This window comes from Neoarius graeffei, chromosome 1, assembly GCF_027579695.1.
Source record: "Neoarius graeffei isolate fNeoGra1 chromosome 1, fNeoGra1.pri, whole genome shotgun sequence".
Taxonomy (NCBI): Eukaryota; Metazoa; Chordata; class Actinopteri; order Siluriformes; family Ariidae; genus Neoarius; species Neoarius graeffei.
The window spans coordinates 36,922,149-36,947,432 of NC_083569.1; the positions used below are offsets into that span (position 1 = coordinate 36,922,149).

Here is a 25,284-nt window from a genome sequence, read left to right on the forward strand (position 1 = left end):
ACAATCATAACTACACAATGGGCAGTATTTGCATCAGTATTTGCAGTATTTTCATACTTTTATACTCTTTAATGAAAGGTGATACAAGGCGGAAGTCCGCGCCGTTTTTCAGCAGTCGCGTCACATGACCAACACCAGCGAAGAAAGAAGGTGGATGTCACAGTGACGTTGTCCAATGAGACGCCAGCTAGAGCTCAGCACAGTGTATTCGCGTATTCTGAATGTTTACACAGCACCGGAGCTGACACGATCTGGATTGAATACGTGGACGCTGGCGGATTCCCGTTTCCCGGCGTTTCCAGGCGGTTTAATGTAAACGGACAGTGCATCCGCGAAGAAAACGAGACAGATACGGTCTAATGTAAACGTAGCCATAGAGACAAACAACCATTCACACTCACATTCACACCTACGGTCAATTTAGAGTCACCAGTTAACCTAACCTGCATGTCTTTGGACTGTGGGGGAAACCGGAGCACCCGGAGGAAACCCACGCGGACACGGGGAAAACATGCAAACTCCACACAGAAAGGCCCTCGCCGGCCACGGGACTCGAACCCAGAACCTTCTTGCTGTGAGGCGACAGCGCTAACCACTACACCACCGTGCTGCCCTTCATTTATCTGTTTTTTTTTTTAAAGTACAATCATGGCATGCACACTACATACATATTATTGTAGTTGAACTTGGGCCGAATACAAAAACAGTCATATGACATTTGAAAAGACTGCTCAGATTTGTTGAAATTGGCAACAAAATCGGAGCATGCCAGAAAATACCCTCAGACCCCAGTGGGTTCATGGCATTTAGCAGACGCGCTTATCCGGAGCGACGGACTCTGGGGAGCAGTTGAGGGTTAGGTGCCTTGCTCAAGGGCACTTGAGCCATTCCTGCTGGTCCAGGGAATCGAACCAGTAACCTTTTGGTCCCAGAGCTGCTTTTCTAACCATTACACTGCAAAAAATGGCCTTTGAAAAATAAGAAATAAAAGATTAAAACAAAGCGTATTTGTGTGAATCAGGTGGAAAAAAAAAATCTGCCAGTGGAACTAGTCACATTTGACTTGTTAAGATTTCTTAAAGTAAGATGAAAAATCTAACCTGTTTTTAGATGAAATAATTCCAAAATAAGATTGGGGAACTTATTATGTTAGATCTGATTAACTCAAAATAATCAAAATAGCTCTTATAACAAGATCGTACTTCTTACAGTTAGCCATTCAAGTCATTTTTATTTATTTCATTTTAAGGGTATTTCACTTAAATTCATGACAAAGTCTTGGCAGTAAAAACTGAATTTAAGATAAATATACTAATATTAGGATTGTTAAATTCTACAACTAAGCATTGCTAGCTTAAAAGATTCTCCTTTTGTGACCTGTAATTAGTAAAATACTCTAGATATGAGACCAGAGACTATCTTGAATCAAGTTGACGACACGTGTAGCATTGCAACAAGTTTATTTATTTTTTTTTTCCTATTTCAACATTCAAACATTAAAACATCTCTTAAGATTCCACTTCCCCAGGACCTCAGGCACCAAAAAAAAAAAAGTCTACGCATTTTGACTTACAGTGCTTACACAACGCCAAAGCAACAGTGCATTTTGGGGGCACTGACTATTCATGTGTACGAGGGGTTTACAAGATCAGGCACAAAAAACAAACCCCACTGAACTTGACTCACAGCATTCCAAAAAGACCTCACTAAAACGCCCTCCACGCACTCATAGCCTTTTTGAAGGCACTTGTCTGGTCTAGAGTAGGGCTGCGTACCGGTACTGTACCGTGAAAATCGATTCGGTACAGGTCCAAAATACCGGATCATGAAGTACCGGTACTGTACCGATATAAATTTACACCAAGTATCTGCTTATTTTGCGACTGAAGATGCATAAATCCTACCACAAAGATGAAAATTTAGCACCGGAAAAGACGTAAAATGCCGCGCTGAAACTTGAAAGCGGAGCCATCTTTGATTTGAGATCCTCTCGCCACAGTCTCACGAGACATTCCGAGAGCTTGGCTGATCCAGCGTACTGATTGGTCAAAAAGACTCCAAAAGCAGGTCAGCCATTTTTCCTTATGCCGCGTAAGTTAAAGGAACAGTCCACCGTACTTCCATAATGAAATATGATGCTCTCTGAATTGAGACGAGCTGCTCCGTACCTCTCCGAGCTTTGCGCGACCTCCCAGTCAGTCAGACGCGCTGTCACTCCTGTTAGCAATGTAGCTAGGCTCAGTATGGCCAACGGTATTTTTTGGGGCTGTAGTTAGATGCGACCAAACTCTGCCACGTGTTTCCTGTTTACATAGGTTTATATGACCAGTGATATGAAACAAGTTCAGTTACACAAATTGAAACGTGGCGATTTTCTATGCTATGGAAAGTCCGCACTATAATGACAGCCGTACTAACAACACCTGCGTGCTTCGACAGCGCATTGATACCTTCACTCCTGTTTTTTTTTCTCTCCCCCGCCCCCCCAACTTCCGTCAATACAACCAACTATTACTGACCACAGCACTGATGTTTCCAGTCACATTGGCTGTGTATTGACGGAAGTTAGGGGGGGCGGGGGAGAGGGGGAAAACAGGAGTGAAGGTATCAATGCGCTGCCGAAGCGCGCAGGTGTTGTTAGTACGCCTGTCATTATAGTGCGGACTTTCCATAGCATAGAAAATCGCTACGTTTCAATTTGTGTAACTGAACTTGTTTCATATCACTGGTCATATAAACCTATGTAAACAGGAAAAACGCGGAAGAGTTTGGTCGCATCCAACTACAGCCCCAAAAAATGCCGTTGGCCATACTGAGCCTAGCTACATTGCTAACAGGAGTGACAGCGCGTCTGACTGACTGGGAGGTCGCGCAAAGCTCGGACAGGTACGGAGCAGCTCGTCTCAATTCAGAGAAGAGCATATTTCATTATGGAAGTACGGTGGACTGTTCCTTTAAAGGCCGCGGACTGAGCGGAGTGAATTTGTCTGTCATGCCACGTGGGAAGACCAGTAAGGTCTGGGATCACGTAAGAAAGCTTTCAGGGGGCCAGAACGCAAGTTGTCTCACTGTGAGACAACTTATGACTTTTTGTCCCAAGTTAACTAAGCGTGAGACTGAGAAGTGAGGTAGGAAACCTAGTTATGTTCGGTTTTCTTTGAATAAAGATACTGACAAGTTGTCAACAGTTGATTGTTTCTGTCATGATTGAAGAAGTTCAGAAGAACACGTTAATTTGTCAAATTGTACCGGTACCTGTACCTGATGTTCCGTTTAGGTACCCAGCCCTAGTCTAGAGTATGTACAGCATCTAGAAGGAGCTCACTCTGAATGACTGAGAAAACAGTCGCAGTAAACTTAGGATCTGTAAGGTGGAGTTGAATTGTAATGAAAGAGTCAAAGATTTCAGTAAAGTTCATTTATTCCCAAAACAAGCATGCTTTTTGTTTTGTTTTTTTGTTTTTTTTGAAACAAGATGAACTGCATTTGACAAATGTCCAAAATGTACTTACTTGTTTAAAAAAAAAACCCTTGTTTTATTTTCAAAGGTGCTCCAAATAAGACTTTTTCAAGACATTTTGTCTATACAAGATTTTCAAGATGGACTGTCTGTCTAAAAACTAGCCTTTCTAGCTACGTAAATGAGGTTTTGCTTGTTGGGCAATTATGTCTTATAATAAGGGTGGTAGAGGTCTGCGCGGGACAGAATTTTCAGTCCCGCTCCCGCCCGCGCTTGCCATATTTTGTCCCGCTCCCGCCCGCAAATCCCACATGATGCAGACGTTCGCGTTATTTCTCACGAAAGTTCTTGTCATTGGCTTGGGGAATTAAACGTGCTGAGCTTAGCTGAGCTCTCCACTGACCGATCCTTCACCTAGCGCACGTAGCGAGGGTGCGCGTTGCCAGGCGGCATGCGCAGCTGAGGCTTTACAGAGATGCCCAACACACCTACCAAAATCTACAGTGGATATTAAGAATATTGTACTTTGCACATAGCTTATGTCACTCCTCACATTTACATTCTAGGAAATACAAGTAGGCCTATAAGAAATTAATTAGTGCTGTCAAGCGATTAAAATATTTAATCGCGATTAATGTTGCGACTGTCATAGTTAACTAGCGATTAATCGCAATTTAATCGCACATTTTTGTCACATGAAAAACCATTGTAATTCTCTTATCAGCATAAAAAAGTGAATGGGCTTGCTCACCGTTCGAACTACGTGGGTACTCGGGGGATCCGAGATCCCCTGAAACAGACATGAGATCCCTTGAAAACATGATTTGGGAAATGTTGGGGGGTCTCTAAAATATTGTCAAAATGATGTTTATTGACATAGCAATCGTGTGTACCAGGAAGCATTTGCATATCCGAAGTGAGCGCGCAATGGAGATCCGCGCTCTGAGACAAGCGCAAGCACCCCCCCAAGGGAAAAAAAAGGGACCCCCCGAAAATATCGGCATAGTTCGAACACTGGTTGTACCAATGTTTTTTTTTTTTTTTTTTTTTTTAATTGCAGAGCATAACACGTCTTGTCACAGCCACTGCAAAGTGGGGCTGGAGCCGCCGATGGGAAAACGAAACCTAAGCCGAGCACCGTGGCTCTTCGGGGGAGGGCAGAGGACTCTGGCTGTGCGGGGTGTGGCATCATGTCACAGAGCGTTAATCTCCCGATAAAAAAATTATCGCCGTTAAAATTGAGTCAAGTTAACGCGTTAATAACGCGACATTTTTGACAGCACTAAAATTAATATAACTTAAAGACACAGCGTGATGGTAAAAAGAATATATACATATTCTTTTTAAAGCAGCACTTACTTCTGAAGCACTGTGAGCTTCACTAGAGGAGCTCTGCTCTTCTGCCATGATCAGAGATCTCAAACACGGAAGAGCGGAAAGGAATCGGAAACGTACGCGAGATTAGACCACACCCGCAACTTTAGGCATCTTAAAATGTTATTAATAATGCCAAATAAAATATCCAGCACAAATTATATATGATAGACATAAATTAATAATTTATAAATTTTATTTTAAACACGTTTTTAGTTAGCGGGACTGCAGCTTATCACCTCTCCCGCCCGCTCCCGCATTGTGCACTACCCCTCCCGCCCGCGCCCGCAATGAGCTTTCAAAATTTGTCCCGCGCCGCACTGCTTTGCGTCGGGGCCCGCGGGACTCCTGCGGGAGTGCAGGGCTCTAAAGGGTGGCTAGATGTTTTGACTTGAAAATAGACAAACTTCCTAAGATTTTTATTTTTTGCAGTGTAGGCCATGGCTTCGCTCATTTCCCTCAGGCTCGGTGAATAACAGTGAATAATAAACTCGACTTCGTCTCACCAATATTCACTTCACCTTCAGCGAACAATTGTTCAGTATAATGGATATTTGCACTGGAAGTATATAAATCTTCCCTCTCTGTGTTTGGAAAGTGTGTCAAGCCCACAGTGAACTGTGAGGAACTGTGGACGTGCCTCAAGTGCACACTCGGTAGAAAACTCGGTCGGAAAGCCAAGTCCTGGCCTTGAGTCCTGGCATTGTGACATTATTATTATTTCTGCCACTTGGTGACTTTCTCAGAAATGGTTTGAATCTAATCTGATATGTTCGGCTTTGAACAAATAAAGCAAGTCGTCGAAGCTCAGGCTTTCGGCTTTGAAAGAAAAGCCAGTGCACATACAGCACTTCAATAAGCGCAGTCTCGGTAGGCGTGAACGTTCCCACATTTCTGAATGCGTCTGATGGGTGCGTGTGGCCTCACCTAACTCCCCATGAGCCGTGACTTCACCCGCTGCCTCGTTTCACCTGCTGAAACCCTTCCCACACACCCTCAAGCCTGCGTCCCGAGTCCCAGGCCTACCGTCCCCACGCGTGAGCAACAGACGGGACACATGGTGTTCGCCCGCGTGCTTTTTCCAGTCATGTGTTCTGAGTTACGAGGGAGTTAGAAGGTGTCATCACACAATAATTTCTCTGCTTTTGTCATTCCAGAATCAGGATAAACGCATAATTTACAGCCCGTCTTGTATATGCGTGTGTCCTAAGGTCCATTTCATTCCTCGCCGTGCATGGCTTCCATGAAAAATGTGGGAGTTTGAGGGAGGGATGGTAAAAACATGTGCTCCTCACAGGAGATTAACTCCGCCATAATAAACCCTGATGCGCTAGGAGGGCCTGCTCTAGCACGCTATCCCGGCGCAGATGTGTTTATTGCAAATCCCAGGGAGAAAGCGGAGAGATTAAACGCATTGAGTGGCAGAGGCGTCCACTGCACGAACAGTCCGCCGAGTGTTGAGAGATGGCAGCTGGCAGCAGGGGCTTCAAATCCCTGTTTATTATATGGACAATACACACAGCGTTCTCGTCCTCCCTTAGCAAATAACACTCGTATAATTGTGGAATCCGACAGTGTCGTCACTAAAGCGCTCTTTTATTATCCAGTGTTTGGGTTCATCGTGACGCCTTAAGCCAATGTTTAGGCAGAAACGGAATAATCTTGTTTCATGCGCAATTTTGCCAGGTCTTGTCAGGAATGGGGCTAGAGGTTAGTCTCGTACGCACGCACTTTACTGTGATGTTATAGGCATGCTAGACGAGCGTAAGGGGGGAAAAAAGGCTCAATCTGAGAGTCTACGCTTTAACATACTGTAGCTGACTGACATTTAATATTGTCCATCCATCACCGAGTATCACAGTGGTGTAGTTTGCAGTTGAAGCGTGAGTGTAATTACAATTTCAAACTTTTACCTGCCTGTGTTTATCCTTTTTTTTTTTTTTGTCATTTATGAACTACAGAGAATATCTCCAATTATTCTATCCACATTCACTGGATATGAGCAATCGTGCGCTCTGGTTGGCTACTCTACGACTAGGATATCAGCTCATACAGTGCTGAGCGTAAATGAGTGCACCCCGTTTGAAAAGTAACATTTTAAACAATATCTCAATGAACACAGACAATTTCTAAAATGTTGACAAGACAAAGTTTAATAGAACATCTGTTTACAGGCCGAGAAATTCATATATTTTTTCACTAGCCAGCCGGACTAGTTACCTTCCAAAGTAACTCGCCAAACAGAAAATCTCATCTCATTATCTCTAGCCGCTTTATCCTGCTCTACAGGGCCGCAAGCAAGCTGGAGCCTATCCCAGCTGACCACGGGCGAAAGGCGGGGTACACCCTGGACAAGTCGCCAGGTCATCACAGGGCTGACACATAGAGACAAACAACCATTCACACTCACATTCACACCTACGGTCAATTTAGAGTCACCAGTTAACCTAACCTGCATGTCTTTGGACTGTGGGGGAAACCGGAGCACCCGGAGGAAACCCACGCGGACACGGAGTGAACATGCAAACTCCGCACAGAAAGGCCCTCGCCGGCCACGGGGCTCGAACCCGGACCTTCTTGCTGTGAGGCGACAGCCCTAACCACTACACCACTGTGCCGCCCCAAACAGAAAATCAACTAGCCAAAATTTGTTCATGTATGAATTTTACTTCTGTCAAAAATAACACAAAAGAGAGTAGTTACCATTGTTCATGACTAATGTACATTTACAGTGGGGCAAAAAAGTATTTAGTCAGCCACCAATTGTGCAAGTTCTCCCACTTAAAAAGATGAGCGAGGCCTGTAATTTTCATCATAGGTACACTTCAACTATGAGAGACAGAATGGGGGGAAAGAATCCAGGAAATCACATTGTAGGATTTTTAATGAATTAATTGGTAAATTCCTCTGTAAAATAAGTATTTGGTCACCTACAAACAAGCAAGATTTCTGGCTCTCACAGACCTGTAACAACTTCTTTAAGAGGCTCCTCTGTCCTCCACTCGTTACCTGTATTAATGGCACCTGTTTGAACTCATTATCTGTATAAAAGACACCTGTCCACAACCTCAAACAGCCACACTCCAAACTCCACTATGGCCAAGACCAAAGAGCTGTCAAAGGACACCAGAAACAAAATTGTAGACCTGCACCAGGCTGGGAAGACTGAATCTGCAATAGGTAAGCAGCTTGGTGTGAAGAAATCAACTGTGGGAGCAATTATTAGAAAATGGAAGACATACAAGACCATTGATAATCTCCCTCGATCTGGGGCTCCACGCAAGATCTCACCCCGTGGGGTCAAAATGATCACAAGAACGGTGAGCAAAAATCCCAGAACTACACGGGGGGACCTAGTGAATGACCTGCAGAGAGCTGGGACCAAAGTAACAAAGGCTACCATCAGTAACACACTACGCCGCCAGGGACTCAAATCCTGCAGTGCCAGACGTGTCTCCCTGCTTAAGCCAGTACATGTCCAGGCCCGTCTGAAGTTTGTTAGAGAGCATTTGGATGATCCAGAAGAGTTTTGGGAGAATGTCATATGGTCAGATGAAACCAAAATAGAACTTTTTGGTAAAAACTCAACTTGTCGTGTTTGGAGGAGAAAGAATGCTGAGTTGCATCCAAAGAACACCATACCTACTATGAAGCATGGGGGTGGAAACATCATGCTTTGGGGCTGTTTTTCTGCAAAGGGACTAGGACGACTGATCCGTGTAAAGGAAAGAATGAATGGGGCCATGTATCGTGAGATTTTGAGTGAAAACCTCCTTCCATCAGCAAGGGCATTGAAGATGAAATGTGGCTGGGTCTTTCAGCATGACAATGATCCCAAACACACCGCCCGGGCAACGAAGGAGTGGCTTCGTAAGAAGCATTTCAAGGTCCTGGAGTGGCCTCGCCAGTCTCCAGATCTCAACCCCATAGAAAATCTTTGGAGGGAGTTGAAAGTCCGTGTTGCCCAGCGACAGCCCCAAAACATCACTGCTCTAGAGGAGATCTGCATGGAGGAATGGGCCAAAATACCAGCAACAGTGTGTGAAAATCTTGTGAAGACTTGCAGAAAACGTTTGACCTCTGTCATTGCCAACAAAGGGTATATAACAAAGTATTGAGATGAACTTTTGTTTTTGACCAAATACTTATTTTCCACCGTAATTTGCAAATAAATTCTTGAAAAAATGAGACAATGTGATTTTCTGGATTTTTTTTCTCATTCTGTCTCTCATAGTTGAAGTGTACCTATGATGAAAATTACAGGCCTCTCTCATCTTTTTAAGTGGGAGAACTTGCACAATTGGTGACTGACTCAATACTTTTTTGCCCCACTGTATTTCAAGACCCGAGTATTTTGATACTGTTAAATACATAAACGAGAACAACACAGAGCACCATAATATATCAACAAATAATAATATATTGGAAAACTTGGCAACTTGGTGTATGAGTATTGAAAACAAATATACTTACTATCATGACTATAGCACCCAAAATATGTCCAACATGCTTTCTGTATTTAACCATTTATGAGAGAGAAAGCATTAGGAGCTTCATATTGACTAGGAATCAACTTGAAAAAACATTAATTATTCCATAAAAATCGTATCGCAGCCAAGGCCTACCCTGCTCCCACGTTTGCTTACAAGTCCTTTGTTGTTTCTCCTTCTCGTACGCTTTATCGGCGGCCTTTTTCTCCTCTTCAGACCGAGGTCGCTTTGTCCCCGTCTCTGGCGGTTTCTGTACGCCTTTCAGAAAATTCCACATCGCAACATAGCTTTGGCAGATGTAGATGTAAACAACAACAAAAACACGTGTTTAAATGGGCGATAATGTGGCCACATCTATTGAATTTGATAACGTGATTACCGCGATATTCAACAAGATGCGTTATATGCATGCGCAGTAGTGAAAAAACCGACAGCCTGACTCGTACACAATGTGATTCGGAATTCTTCGGTATTTTCCTTCCTGCCGATAAACACATCGATTAACACAGACACGGCACACGCTTAATATGTGGCGGCTTTAGTTGACGGTGTGTCTGAATTAGGGCTGTGCGATATGGGAAAAAATGAGTATCCCGATACATTTTCTCCATTTCACGAGATACGATATATTGAAATCTCCTCTGAAGGACCCCATGAAATCTAACTTTTACTCTTTACTGTTTTCACTACAATCCCTGCAGATTAAATAACATTCTTGGTTAACTTTACAGGTGGTTTTCAACAACACATTTTACATTTTCATGTTCGTGATTAATCACAATTGAATTGAAATAAGACTATTTTTATTCAACAAAGATGTGGCACAAACTGCAAAAACAATCTTGAAAATTGCAACAAAGGGGCAACACAATACAGAGCTGCTCAGAGCTCGAACCAATAAAGTGCAAGCTCAACACTGAGAAAGACATTTAGCCTAAATAAGAAAAGTGCTCATTCATTAAATTATTTTAAAAAATAGATCTCCAAGCTATTAACCTGACTACTGAGAACCACTGGAATATTCACAATAGAGAGAGAGATTGAGGGAGAGAAGAGAGAGATCTGCAAAACATTTTTTTCTTTGCACGCTTTTGAACTGAATGTTTTCTGGCTCTGCCTCTCAGATGTGTAGAATTCCGGTATTGCCTTCTCTGTAAAATGTCTGCGACCAGGCAACTCATACTTGGGATCGAGTGTGTTTAGTAATTTTCGGAAGCCTGGTTTTTCCACTATACTAATTGGGATCATGTCTTCGGCAATGAAGTTAGTGATTGCATCTGTTATAGCTCTCCATCTCCGACTCGTTTTCTCATATGGGGTGGCTTTGGAGAACGAGGCCACTATGGTCGTTTGTTTAGCTCGTGGGCAAGTAGTCCGGAGTTTAAGAGACTCTTCATACTGTACCAGGTGAGTTTCAGGTGATGGAACATATTTGTAGTGCTGCTGCCTTTCGTGATGACAGGTTTTTTTGCACACTTTACAAACTGGCATTTGCTGTTCCACGTCCTCCTCGCGATATCCAAAAAAATGCCAGACGACTGACCCCTTACTAGTTCTTTTAGGAACCAATTCGTCCGCTTCCATTTTTAATTTGTGGCTGAAATTGACATAGCTTACACGGTAGCCTATGCAACACCAGCGATTGCACGAACTGAGTCAGCGCTGTAAACCGAAACTAGGAAATCTTCCCGCAAGTTCCTTTCAGCACCGAGATGTCGCCCGGGATTGGTTGGTGAGTGCGTGACGTTATTGGTTTTTTACCCTTAGGCAGCCTCTCGCGTTACTGCCTGAGGGACAGGGAGAAAACCACCGGAAAATGTTTTAAACAAACACGAAACAAACACAAGTTGGCAGATGACTATAAAATACTTGATAGTTACGATATAATCATTTTATGTATCTCTCACAGAATTTTCGGAGATATATAGAGTATATTCGATATATCGCACAGCCCAAGTCTGAATCTTCGCTTCATATATATTTTTTATTTTCAGCTAGCCAGCCGGGCTGCCTAGTGACAGGAATTACCCGCCAAATGACAAATTAAGTCGCCTCGGGCGACCGGACCACCGCGAATTTCGAGCCGTGGTTTAACTTATAACGTGAAAGTAAGGTTAATAATATAACTTAGATTACACATTTTTTCAGTTTTACTCAAATTAGGGTGGTGCAAAAATGAGTACACCCCACAACAAAAACTACTACATCTAGTACTTTATGGCCTCCATGATTTTTAATGACAGCACCAAGTCTTCTAGGCATGGAATGAACAAGTTGGCGACATTTTGCAACATCAATCTTTTTCCATTCTTCAACAATGACCTCTTTTAGTGACTGGATGCTGGATGGAGAGTGATGCTCAACTTGTCTCTTCAGAATTCCCCAAAGAAAAGAATTTCTTTCCACCACAAAGGTGAAGGCTACAAGAAGATCAGCAAAGCTTTACTTATCAGTCAGAATACTGTAGCAAAAGTGGTACAGAAATTTAAGAACGATGGAACTGCAACCATCTCACAGAGACGTCCAGGTCGTCCACGGAAGTTAACACCTCGACAGGAGCGTCTTCTGATGAGCAGGGTTGAAGAAAATCGGCATGCAAGTTCACTGCAGTTATCTAAAGAAGTAGAAAGCCAAACTGGGGTGACTATTTCCCGTGACACAATACGGCGTACACTGCAGAGGAATGGCATGCATAGATGCCGTCCACGAAAGAAGCCTCTCCTAAAGCCCAGGCACAAAAAGCCCGCCTAGAGTTTGTCAGGGCCCATGCTGACAAAGATGAAGACTACTGGGACTCTATACTCTGGAGTGATGAGACCAAGATAAATGTTTTTGGAACTGATGGCTTCAAAACTGTATGGCGTCGCAAAGGTGAGGAATACAAAGAAAACTGCATGGTGCCTACAGTGAAACATGGTGGTGGCAGTGTCCTTATGTGGGGCTGCATGAGTGCTGCTGGTGTCGGGGAGCTGCATTTCATTGATGGCATCAAGAATTCACAGATGTATTGCTCTATACTGAAAGAGAAGATGCTACCATCACTCCGTGCCCTTGGTCGTCATGCACTTTTCCGACATGACTAAACACACATCTGAGGTCACTGTCGGATTTCTGAAGAAGAACAGGGTGAAAGTGATTCAGTGGCCAAGTATGTCTCCTGATCTGAACCCAATCGAACACCTATGGGGAATTCTGAAGAGACAAGTTGAGCATCACTCTCCATCCAGCATCCAGTCACTAAAAGAGGTCATTGTTGAAGAATGGAAAAAGATTGATGTTGCAAAATGTCGCCAACTTGTTCATTCCATGCCTAGAAGACTTGGTGCTGTCATTAAAAATCATGGAGGCCATACAAAGTACTAGATGTAGTAGTTTTTGTTGTGGGGTGTACTCATTTTTGCACCACCCTAATTTGAGTAAAACTGAAAAATGTGTAATCTAAGTTATATTATTAACCTTACTTTCCCGTTATAAGTTAAACAGATGTTATATTAAACTTTATCTTGTCAACATTTTGGAAATTGTTTGTGTTCATTGAGATATTGTTTAAAATGTTACTTTTCAAAGGGGGTGTACTCATTTACGCTGAGCACTGTATATCGTGAGTAGAGAAAACCAAAATGGTGGAGCATGTTGCTGAAACAACGAAGGATGAAATAACAACTCGACTCGAGGACAAAACCACAAAAAAAGGAACAAAGTATGGAATGAAAGTATTTGATGGAAAGAACATATAATTTTTTTAAATAATAATTATTATTATTATAGCATTTTTCACAAATTGCTCCTGTCGTTTCGCCAGCTTGTTTACATTCTAAGTTCGTATAAAGTTTTTATTGATTGAGTTTGCCAAAAATAAAAATGAAAAAGCTCTCGCTTGTGTCCGAAATCACTCCCGACTCACTGTATAGCGATGTCAACGTTTTGTAGCGCTGTCCGAATGTGTACCCTGTGTCCAAAATCGCTCACTCATTCACTACTCCCTATAGAGGGAATTACTATATAGAGGACTATAATGAGCTCATTGGTAAAATGAAAAAAAAAAAAAACCTTTCGGACACTACTCCATTACGCTGGTATTTGCGTCATTACTGTCGCACAATTAAAACGTGCCAGATCAGTCAGCTGGTGGGTTTTCAGAATAATAAACACGCATGTGTTTTTGTGATCGATCCGTATTATACTGAATGTATTTCCCACATTAATCAATACAAAGTTCCTGCATCTTTCAGTTCACTTTCTTCTTTGCCGCTGCCTTTTATTCAGTCAAATCTGAGACTTTTAATTCGATTTCTTTCAGCGCGACCACAATGCATGATGGGATCTATTGCTTTGGTTAGTGACCATTATTGTACACTACTTTTCGTGATGCATTGTGGGATACTTTGAGTGCACTATATAGGGTGTAAATAATCCTCACTAAGGTTTTGGACAGCACTACAAAATGGCGTCCTCACTATATAGTGAGTAGGGAGCGATTTCGGATACAGTGAGCATTGTTACACCCTGTATCAAATCAAAGTCCTTCCCCTGCCATGTGGCGCATTGGGCGGTGCCGATCTCCGTTTCCGTAGCCCTCGGCCTCTCGCCTATTACATAGCTAGGGTTACAGTGGGGGGCTCGTCCTCTGGTAACCGCGAGAGTTTGATTCCCCACTCGCATCTGTATTGCAAAAGGTACCATTTTTATGATGGTCTTTGGTATGACCCGACCACGAGTAGAACTCGCGATCTCCTGATCGAGAGTCGGACACGCTAACCACTCGGCCACTTGCCAGTACGAAATATTGCACAAAATCGAGTTTAAATGACTATTATTGGCTACTTTTTTCAAACTTTCCTGATTGCTATCAAAACAAACAAAACTTCCGGCTTCGAAAGAGAGAAGGCGAGCGCGTCTTTTGACTATCCCCGTGTCTGAAATCGCTCACTACATAGGGCACTATATAGTGAGGACGCCATTTTGTAACGCTGTCCGAAACCTTCGTGAGGATTTACACCCTATATAGTGCACTCAAAGTATCCCAGAATGCATCACGAAAAGTAGCGTACAACGACGGTCACAAACCAAAGCGATACATCCCATCATCCATTGCAGTCGCGCTGAAAGAAATCAAATTAAAAGTCTCAGATTTGACTTAAAAGAAGTGAAAGATGCAGCAGACACAAAGTATTTCCCACATTTATTAACGATCCGTATAATACGGATTTATTATTTTGAAAACCCACCAGCCGACTGATCCGGCACGTTTTAATTGTGCGACAGTAATGATGTAAATAACGGCACGGCGGAGTCGAGTCCGAAAGCGTTTTTTTTTTTTTCCGTTTTACCAATGAGCTCACTATACAGTCCTCGAAATAGAATTCCCTAGATAGTGAGTAGGGAGTAGTGAGCAAGTGAGCGATTTCAGACACAGGGTCTGTTTCTCAAAATCCAGTGCATGTGGATAGAATAAGACGATCATCCCACAAACTCGAGTCGTACAAAGCGTTCAATCATAATCTGAGGCAAGAAGCAGTCTTCAAGCGACCACATGGCTTATCACTCGAATTCCAGTACCCGTACTGTTGATATTGGCAGATGATTCTTTCGAACACCTGGACTTGATGTTTGAGTACAGTTTAATCAGTCTCATCGCCACAGACCAAACACAACAGGGGAACAACTCGATCAGGAAACCGAAATCTTTCTGGAACGTATTAACTCTTCGCCCTGAAGCCAAAACGAGGGCCGTTAAGCCTGTAGATAAGACAGCGTTAGTGTTCAGTGTAAATCATCAATAATGTGCCACTTAGAGCAGGGGAAAAAAAAAGTGCATATATATATATATATATATATATATATATATATATATATATATATATATATATACTAGTGCATCTCAAAAAATTTGAATATTGTGAAAAAGTTATATATTATAGACTCATTACACATAAACTAAAATGTTTCAAGCATTTTTCTATTTTAATTTTAATCAGTATGGCATACAGTACAAAAACATTAAAAAAAAAACCCATCTCAAAATATTAGAATATTTCATTTCGAGTTTGAGTAAAACAGTATGAACACAGTGTATCTCTCGGTCTAGTTCAGTACACACAACCACAATCATGGGGAAGACTGCTGACTTGACTGTTGTCCAGAAGATGATCACTGATGCCCTCCACAAGGAGGGTAAGCCACAAAAGGTCATTGCTGAAAAGGGTGGCTGGAAAAGGTGCGCAAGCAACAGGGATGGCCGCAGTCTTGAGAGGATTGTCAAGAAAAGTTGATTCAAGAACTTGGGAGAGCTTCACAAGGAGTGGACTGAGGCTGGTGTCAGTGTATCAAGACCCATCACGAACAGACATCTTCAAGAAAGGGGATACAACTTTCACATTCCTAATATCAAGCTCCTCCTGAGCCAGAGACAATGTCAGAAGTGTCTTATCTGGGCTAAGGAGAGAAAGAAATGGACTGTTGCTCAGTGGTCCAAAGTCCTCTTTTCAGATGGAAGTACATTTTGCATTTAATTTGGAAATCACGGTTCTAGAGTCTGGAGGAAGAGTGGAGAAGCACAGAATCCAATGTGTTTGAAGCCCAATGTGAAGTTTCCACAGTCTGTGATGATTTGGGGTGCCATGTCATCTGCTGGTGTTGGTCCACTGTAGTTTATCAAGTCCAAAGTCAACACAGCCATCTACCAGGAGATTTTAGAGCACCTCATGCTTCCATCTGCTGATGAGCTTTTTGGAGATGCTGATTTCCTTTTTCAGCAGGACTTAGCACCTACCCACAGTGCCAAAACTACTACCAAATGGTTTGCTGACCATGATATTACTGTGTTTGATTGGCCAGCCAACTTGCCTGACCTGAACCCCATAGAGAATCTATGGGGTATTGTCAAGAGGAAGATGAGAAACACCCGACCCAAAAATACAGATACGCTGAAGGCCACTATCAAAGCAACCTGGGCTTCAGTAACACCTCAGCAGTGCCACAGACTGATCACCTCCATGCCACACCGCATTGATACAGTAATTCATGGTAAAGGAGCCCCAACCAAGTATCGAGTGTAGAAATGAATATACTTTTCAGAAGTTGGACATTTCTGTATTGTAAATCCTTTTTTTGATTGATCTTAGGGAATATTCTAATAATTTGAGATACTGGATTTCTGATTTTCATGAGCTATAAGCCATAATCATCAAAATTAAAACAAAAAAGGCTTTAAATATTTCACTTTACATGTAATGAATATAGAATATATAAAAGTTTACCTTTTTGAATTAAATTATGGAAAAAAAAAAGGAACTTTTTCATGGTATTCTAATTTTTTGAGATGCACTAGTGTGTATATATGCAGTCCCTGACAAGAGTCTTGTCACTTATCCATTTTGTAGAAACAACAGCTTATATAACCTGACTTTTAATTAATCCATTGGTTTTAGAAATGGCTCATATGAAAGCTAAAACCCTCCCAAATTATGTTTAATATACTAAAATAAATTTGCTTCACTGAAGAAAGATTGATCATTTAATGAACACAGAATGGTCAGATTTTGGCAAGACAAAAGTTTTGTCGCCTACAGAGAGTAATGTGAAAATTGAACAAATAATTTACTTCAAATCCAAAAATATGTTGCATAACATCAGTGAATTAAGTAGTGGTGCTGTGAGATCCATATTTAATATCTTGTATGACTTCCATGAGCTTGAAGGACTGCATCCATGCGGTTCGACAATGATTCATACAATTTATTGATGAAGTCATCAGGAATAGCAAAGAAAGCAGTCTTACATGCCTCCCAGAGTTCATCAAGATTCTTTGGTTTCGTCTTCCATGCTTCCTCTTTCATTCTACCCCAGACATGCTCAATGATGTTCATGTCTGGTGACTGGGCTGGCCAGTCCTGGAGCACGTTGATCTTCTTCGCCTTGAGGAACTTGGATGTAGAGATGGAAGTATGTGATGGAGAACCATCCTGCTGCAAAACTTGACCCCTTTTATGGTTGGGAATGTAAGAGGTCGCTAATACTTCTTGATATTTTAGGCTATTGATATTGCCTTCCACCCTGCAAATCTCTCGCACACACCCATACTGGATGTAACCCCAGACCATGATTTTTCCACCACCAAACTTGGCTGTTTTCTGAGTGAATCTCGGATCCATGCGGGCTCCAGTAGGTCTCCTGCAATATTTGCGGCGGCTGTGATGTAATTCAATCAAAGATTCATCTGAGAAATCCACCTTCTGCCACTTTTCCAGCGTCCATCCTTTTAGCAGGCTGTGGGCCTTGGCAAATGCCACACGTTTTCTTAATTGCCTTTTGTTTCGTGCTGGTTTCTGGGCACTGATTTGACCATGGAGGCCATTTCGAGACAGAATTCTACAAACTGTTGTGGTTAACACGGGGACTTGAGGTGACCAGGCCTGGTGGAGCTCTGCTGCAGTGGAAAAGGGGCTGGCCTTGGATTTTCGAGCCAACAAACGGTCCTCCCGAGCAGTTGTCTTGCAGGGTCTGCCGGACCTGGGCTTGTCAAAAACATCTCCAGTCTCTTCAAATCTTTTTCTTATTCTTTGTACTTGACGCTGAGACACATTGAAGGTGTCAGCCACCTCAGCAGTGGATCTGGTCTTCAGCCTCTTGATAATCAATGCTTTGGTCTCAGGGTGAATCTTAGGCATGTTGTCAGAAGTCAAGTTGCAGTTGATGTGAAGGTCTGGTGTGCTGGGGTTCTTTTTATACACACCCACTAATTGATTGATCAATTGTGAGGCTGTAATCTAGGATTGGGTGCATCATATGACAAGGCGACAAGACTTTTGTCTTTGCAAAACTGACTCTGTGGGCTTTACCAAGCTGTGAACGTTAGAATGCTTTTCAGCAGTTTCGTTTGGCACCAAAACATTATTTCAAAAGCTGTTGGGATTGAAATTAGCCATTTCTTGTAAAAAAAAAATAAAAAATGATTAGACATATATTTGAGGGGCATTTAAGGTCAACTTGTACCCAAGTGACAAGACTTTTGTCAGGGACTGTATGGGTCTGTCTCAGAAACTGGGTACTGTGGGGGTCCCCCACTAAATATACTCAGTCAATAAACTATACGGTTTTGAATGGTGATGGTTTTAATTTGAAATAAAATGATGAAAGAAATACAGATAAAACTAAATCTTTGTGAATACTCAATTCAGAATTTGGCAAAAATTCTGCAAATTTGTGGAAAAATGGCGGCTTGATCTGGGACATGATAAATGGTTGACTACATCGCATTCCCTTAAAAAGGTTGCCGTCCACTGAAAAGTCTACAGTTATCACTAATTGTATTTTAAGTTGTAACTTTATACACCTAAGGATTGGTGCGCTCACAGAATAATCATAACCGCAATAAAACATCATGCAAAATATTTCATCACCATCGTAACTCCATTTTCCGCAAAACCAATACGATCGCGTGTTTTGATCTAAACGGAAAGCCTCAGGGTCAAGGTCACTACCTCACCAAAAGTAGTAACTTAAAATCACTGCGCCATATAAACATTTAGTTATAAATCTGTGATGTTGTTTTTTAAAACGCAAGCTGAAAGTTAGGTATAGAATATGTTTCTTACAGAATATGTTACGATGGTAGCTGGTCTTGTATGAATTTCTGAGCTATAAAATGAGTCGTGGTCTATTTCTTACCGTAGCGTGTTATTTGTGTGCGGGGAAGGACACGCATTAACAATTTGCATGTGTAGAATAGAATTTTCCACTCCAGCATTTAGAAGTTGATCGTGCTTCCATTTGCGGTCTTTGTTACGCGAGTGATCTGTTCGGACGTTATCACTGAAAAGGTGAGTTCTGACAGTTTTATTTTGTTTTAGTCTTGCAGTATAAGGCAACAGAATGTTTCTTTTTCATCTTACTTTCATATTTCGTAGCGTTTGCGTATTTTTGGCCAATATTTTGCAACCATGGTCAATTTAGATTGAACTTTTGATAGAATCTACGGCCAGTCATTTTGCCCCGCCCCTGCCTCGCGCTCCGTTCGGTGCGGGAGTGATGTCCCGTTGCTCGCGCGGCGCAGCAGAGACCCGCGCGACCTTCAGCCGGTACAGTCGCTGTTCTTTTACCACCACCGTTATTCTCATCTTTCCGGTGTGTTCTTGATTTTTCCATCGTGTCCTATTTCGCCATATCAAATCCCCAAAATGTATCATATTATTCATATTTAAGTGAATAATCAATTCAGTCATCATAACTTGGCATTTTTAACCCAAGCAATCAAAAAGAGGAAATTTATTCAATATTTTCACTCATCTGTGAAGGAGGGGCTTTAATTCTTCATGATGGAGTTATAAAAGCATTTGAACTGTAATCAAAAGAATGTTCCACAGTGGAGGGCAGATAAAGCAAGATGCTATCTTTATCCTTATTAAACATGACAAAAGAAATATTGAGTGTTCGGTAAATGCAAAAAAAAAAAGTAAAATTAGAAAATTTATTTTTTGACCAGAATGTCCCAAATGAGAGACCAGTTTCTGAGACGGCCCCTTTATTTATTTATTTATTTGTTAGATTAGATGTGGATTGTTCCAGTAATATGAAGTCATTTGTAAAACCGAGGTTGTTGAAAATATCGACGTGTACGTTCAGAGAGTCGGGATCGAAGACCCACTTTCACTGAGGGCTTGTAATATTAGATTCTCTCATGAGGATATGATGATGTGCCGCAGGAAAGAAATCCGAAAGCAGGACGTCCCTTGAAATACGCTCGAAGCAGAAACGGTTTTATACCAAAAGGACAAATCGGCTCTCCTGTTATTATACCGTGAGGTTTCTCGACTTCAGAGCAGCTCACTGGCATGACAGCATTCGAGTCAAAAACATAATTCAAGCTATTTTACCAAGCCCTGGTTTCGTGCCTGTGTTACTCGCCGCCTCCTTCACTCCTCTTTCTCCACCCTCTTCCTCTCTCCTCTCCTTCTGGGTGGTCTCACCTGGCAGCGCCTGGGGGGGGGGGTGTAAGTCAGGCAGAACTACAGCAGTGTGTGGGTGGCCTGACCTCCTACCCCCTCTTTCCTTTCCTTTCCTTTCCTCTCTTCTACCCATCCCCCCCCCCCCCCCCCCCCATGCTCACTCGCACAGCCGTGTTCCAAGTCTCACAGCAGTGTTCTGAGTTTAAATGTTTTCTCGCGTCCCAATGACCAGGGCATAGCGTGCTAAAGGAGGATGCACGTCCACACATCCACTCGTCCACCCTGCTGCGTTTGGGACTCGGGCACTCGGAGGCGTTCGGCCAGTTGTCGTGTCCCAGGGTGTGAAAAAAAAAATAGTAGCGTAGCTATGTCATGCTATGCGGTCAGTTCTGCCGCGACATTGATGGAGTGGGTTCACATTTGTTGCATATTTGCAGGCATTTTAGCGCACGTGTGTGCTCCCGTGTGCAGATGCGATCACATTTTTCACGTGCACATTCCCCACCCCACCCTGTCTTTTGAGCATATTGAAATTGTTGCATAAATACAGTACCTCTCAAAAGTCTCCGCTGTTTTGTTGTATTACAACATAGAATTAAAAAGGATTTTATATCATGGAAGGGAAAAAAAAACGTTGTTAGTGCATATTTATTTACTCCCTTTGCTATGAAACCCCTCAATAAGATCTGGTCAAAACCACATAACTCACATAAGTCACATAATTAGTTGATGAAGGTCCATCTGTTTGCAATCAGTCACATGATCTGTCACATGATGTAAACACACCTGTTCTGAAAGGCCACCCGAGTCTGCAATAGCACGAAGCAACATGAAGACGAAGGAGCACTCCAAACAGGTCAGAGACAATAAAATATTCCAAACTTTTAACATCCCGCGGAGCAGCATTAAATCCATCATCACCAAATGGAAAGAATATAGCACCATATTCTGACAAACCTGACAAGAGAACGCTGCCAAACAAAACTCGCAGACCAAAAAAGGAGGGCTTTAGTCAGAGATTCAAGAAAGATAACCCTGAAGGAGCTGCAAAGATGTACTGCTGAGATGGGAGTATCTGTCCATAGGGCCACTTTAAGCCGTACACAAGAAAAAATAAGAAAACGTGTTGGGAGTTCACCAAACAGCGCATGGCAGACTCCCCAAACACATGGAAGAAGATTCTCTGGTCAAATGAGACAAAAATTGATCTTTTTGGCCATCATGGGAAATGCCATGTGTGGCGCAAACCCAACACGCTGAGAACACCATCCCTACAGTGAAGCATGGTGGTGGCAGCATCATGCTGTGGGGATATTTTTCATCTGCAGGGACAGGAAAGCTGGTCAGGATTGAAGGAAAGATGGATGGCACTAAATACAGGGCAATTCTGGAGGAAAACCTGTTTGAGTCAGACAGAGGCTTGAGACTGGGATGAAGGTTCACATTCCAGCAGGACACTCACTACGTTTACATGCACATAGAGAGAATCGAATTTCTGCCGTTGCTTGACTGAAATCGAAGTTCAAAATGCCATGTATACACCTTAATTCGGCTGAAATTGAACCGAACTCGATTTCTCGGACTCGAGCTACACGACCTAGTTTATGCGATTTCTGCCGAGCTACTTTGCGCATGTATACCCTATCGAGCTAGTTGTCGAGCTACTTCCGGAAGTGACGAGTGACGAGACCACAAGCGGGAAACACAACAGCCTCGGTCGGCATGACAACGAATCATGACAACGGCATGAATCTTTTCTTTTTGTGGCATTGTTTGCACTGTTAAAATTTAGCTCACTTACTGTATCACCAAATACATCTGTACAGCTGTTGCATAGCTGTGAATTGTGTACATAAGTCATTGTATTTGTGTGTGTATATATATATCCAACATCTGAAGAATGTCAATAAAAACAAAACAGTTGAACTTTTTGTGTGTTTATTAAGACATAAGTTAAATTGTAAGCAAAAAAAAAATTTTTTTTTGTAAGCAAAAAATGGACTTTAGAAAAATATTATTGTGCAAAATAAGTTGTCTTACAAAACAGTGGTCTGCGCCGGACAGTTTGTAGCCATAGTCTGTTAGAGCAAGCCGAACAGCTTGAACACGGAACTAGTGTTGCCAGATTGGGGGTTTTAAGTGCATTTTAGCGGATTTGAACATGTTTTGAGCTGGAAAACGTCAGCAGTATCTGGCAACACTATAAGCTCTTCTTCGTGACGACAACCGGAAGTGTACCAACACAATGGGGCGTGTAGCGCCACATGTGGCTCGGGTGCACAATGCACCTTGCACAATAGCCTGATTTCACTTGTGCATGTAGGATTGGATTTCTCTGGCACCCCTGCTGGGACCCTTTGCTCGATTACCAACAGCAGCTCGATTTGGACGTGCATGTAAACGTAGTCAATGACCCTGAACATACGGCTAAAGCTACGCTGGAGTGGTTTAAAGCGAAACATTTAAATGTCTTGGAATGGCCTCGTCAAAGCCCAGACCTCAATCCAATTGAGAATCTGTAACATAACTTGAAGATTGCTGGACACCAACGCAACCCATCTAACTTGGAGTTGGAGCAGTTTTGCCTTGAGGAATGGGCAAAAATCCCAGTGGCTAGATGTGCTAAGCTAATAGAGACATGACCCAAGAGACTTGCAGCTGTAATTGTATTGACTTTGGGGCAGGGAGTGTGGAGGTGGAGTTTTTTTGGGGGAGGGGTATAATATATTATGTATAAACACCGCATGTGTTGAGTTTTGGACGTGCACGCGCTCTCGCTCTCTCTCTCTCTCTCTCTCTCTCTCACTCACACACACACACAGTAGCACATTTGTTCCAAAACGAAATTGAAAGGCAGTAGGCAAAAATGAAGAACATGACCGATTTATGTAAGGAGTAAAGGAACCTGCAGTTATAGGAAAATAATCAATGATGGAGTGATTGATTTAATTTCCCACAGACAAACAACCCATAGAATTTTTCCCCTAAATTTAAATGTTACAGGAAAAAAAAAAAGTTTGTAACTGAGCAGTGTATTCCATAAGAGACCACTTTTCCGATTAAAAAAGGAAACATAATGAAGGCTGCTGGGTTTTGGAGCAAAATGAAGAAGCAAGTGTGACAGTCAAAGTGTCCAGAAGAACTGCGGCTGGTTCTGTAAGATGCTCAGTAAAACCTACAGCTCATTTCCTTATCAAACTGCACTCACTGGACCTGAGACTACTATATATATATATATATATATATTTTTTTTTTTTTAAAGCAAAGGTTTGTCTCACACCAAAAACAAAACAAAAAAAATCATGTGTGTGTGTGTAGTCGAGCCCCTAAACCTTCAATCCGAGTCCCCAGTGTTCAAGTCCAAGTCATTAAAAAAAAAATGTCGAGTCGAGTCCGAGAGCAAGACTCCAACTGCACCATTTGACGGCGGCCGTTTTAGCGCCATTAACGTTAGTTTGTTCCTGAACATGACGTATGAACAGGCGAATGTGCTTCTCTTTATCAGGGAGTGTGAAGTTTTCTGTCAGAGGTGGTTGGGAGCCAGATGGAAGTGCAGAAGGTGTGTTTATTAATACAAGTGAAGATGGTAATCAATCCAGAACGGCAGGCAAAATTGTAAAACGATGAAACGGGCAATAGGTCGAGCGAGGCACAAACAGGCTATCGTAGACTCGGCAGAATCACAGACGAGAAACAGGAAATCAGGGACCAGGAAACCAAACAAGGAAATAAGGGTAATGTGTCAGCAACGCAAATCAATACTTCGCAAAGTAGGTGCGTTTTCACAGTTTTTATATAGAGCACGAGTCGGACTTGAATACTACAAGCCTTTTTATATATATATATATATATATATATATATATATATATATATATATATATATATAAAATATCGCTGTCTTTCCCTTCTTTCATGCAGCTTAAGGCTGTTCTGGTCTCCACAAAAATGACGGAGTTTAGATCCCATCATAATGTATGGAGGTTCTGTATCATCTTGCCAGACGTGTGTCAATAATCAGTTATGCATTCCAGTATACGTGATTTTCACTACATTCTAACATCATTCTCATCGTCGTGTCAGAATCCTGTGTCTAACCCGGTGTTTACTTCAGGAGGCCACTGCCTAAAGAGACGGCATACGCTTTTAGAGCAGAGTCGCTCCCCATTGGACTCCTGTTTCTAATTTTTCCTGGTTCGGAGTGATTTTAATATTCATATTCAAGCCTTTCGAGTTCTTCTTCGTCAAGAATTACGCATGGACTTTTCAAAACGAGCCTCTTTGCACTTCGCCAGTCTTCGTCCTGGTTTTTCACGTTCTGCACGGCAACGACCCGGACATGTTGGAAAGTCATACAAAACACATTATCACAAACCGAGCTTCTGCGTAAAGCCTGCTGCTGCAGCTGTGGAGTAGCAGACTGGAGCTTCGTCAGGTTTCTGGTCATCTTTATCTGTTGAGCATGTGTCCTCGGTTTCGGCTGTTTGCCCGGAGGGAGAGGGAAAGAGAGGAGGGAGAAAACCGGAGCTGGAGCATCACGGCAGGGCCTCCCCAATGAGGCATGCAGCTCTCACAGAGCCAGGCGCTCTCTTACAGGCCCTTTTTTCACCACTCGCACTCCCCCGTTTATTTATCCACAGGCTCGAGATGGGCAGACCAGATGGGAACCAGACAACTTAAACAGAAACAATGGCAAAGGCGAGCACGATTTATCGCCGGGTTCCCCTCCGCGCCTGCGCTCACTCACACGCATGTACAAATATGCCTGCACAGATGAAGGCTCAGCCAGAGCAAAGTGTTTACGGAGGCAGCTCGATCCCCCGCTCCTTCGCCGCGTCAGCCGCGCCATAATGTTATAAACCCGACTTTTGTTGTGACTGTCGTCAAGAGAAATACAGGGGGGCTTTTCATACAGCGAGGAGTCTTTACGAAGCGTCAGAACTGGCGTGGAAAGATGCGTACATGTACACTAAGCTGGAGACTGTATGAGACGGAAGTCCTTGAGTTCCTGACTTG

At 42.6% G+C, this 25,284-nt stretch overlaps 1 protein-coding gene across 1 annotated transcript in view; it reads left to right on the forward strand.

Moving 5' to 3' along the window:
- eif2b3 (eukaryotic translation initiation factor 2B, subunit 3 gamma) overlaps positions 1-25,284 on the forward strand; it is a 183,459-nt gene that overhangs the window by 78,063 nt on the left and 80,112 nt on the right. The gene's annotated exons all lie outside the window — the stretch shown is intronic.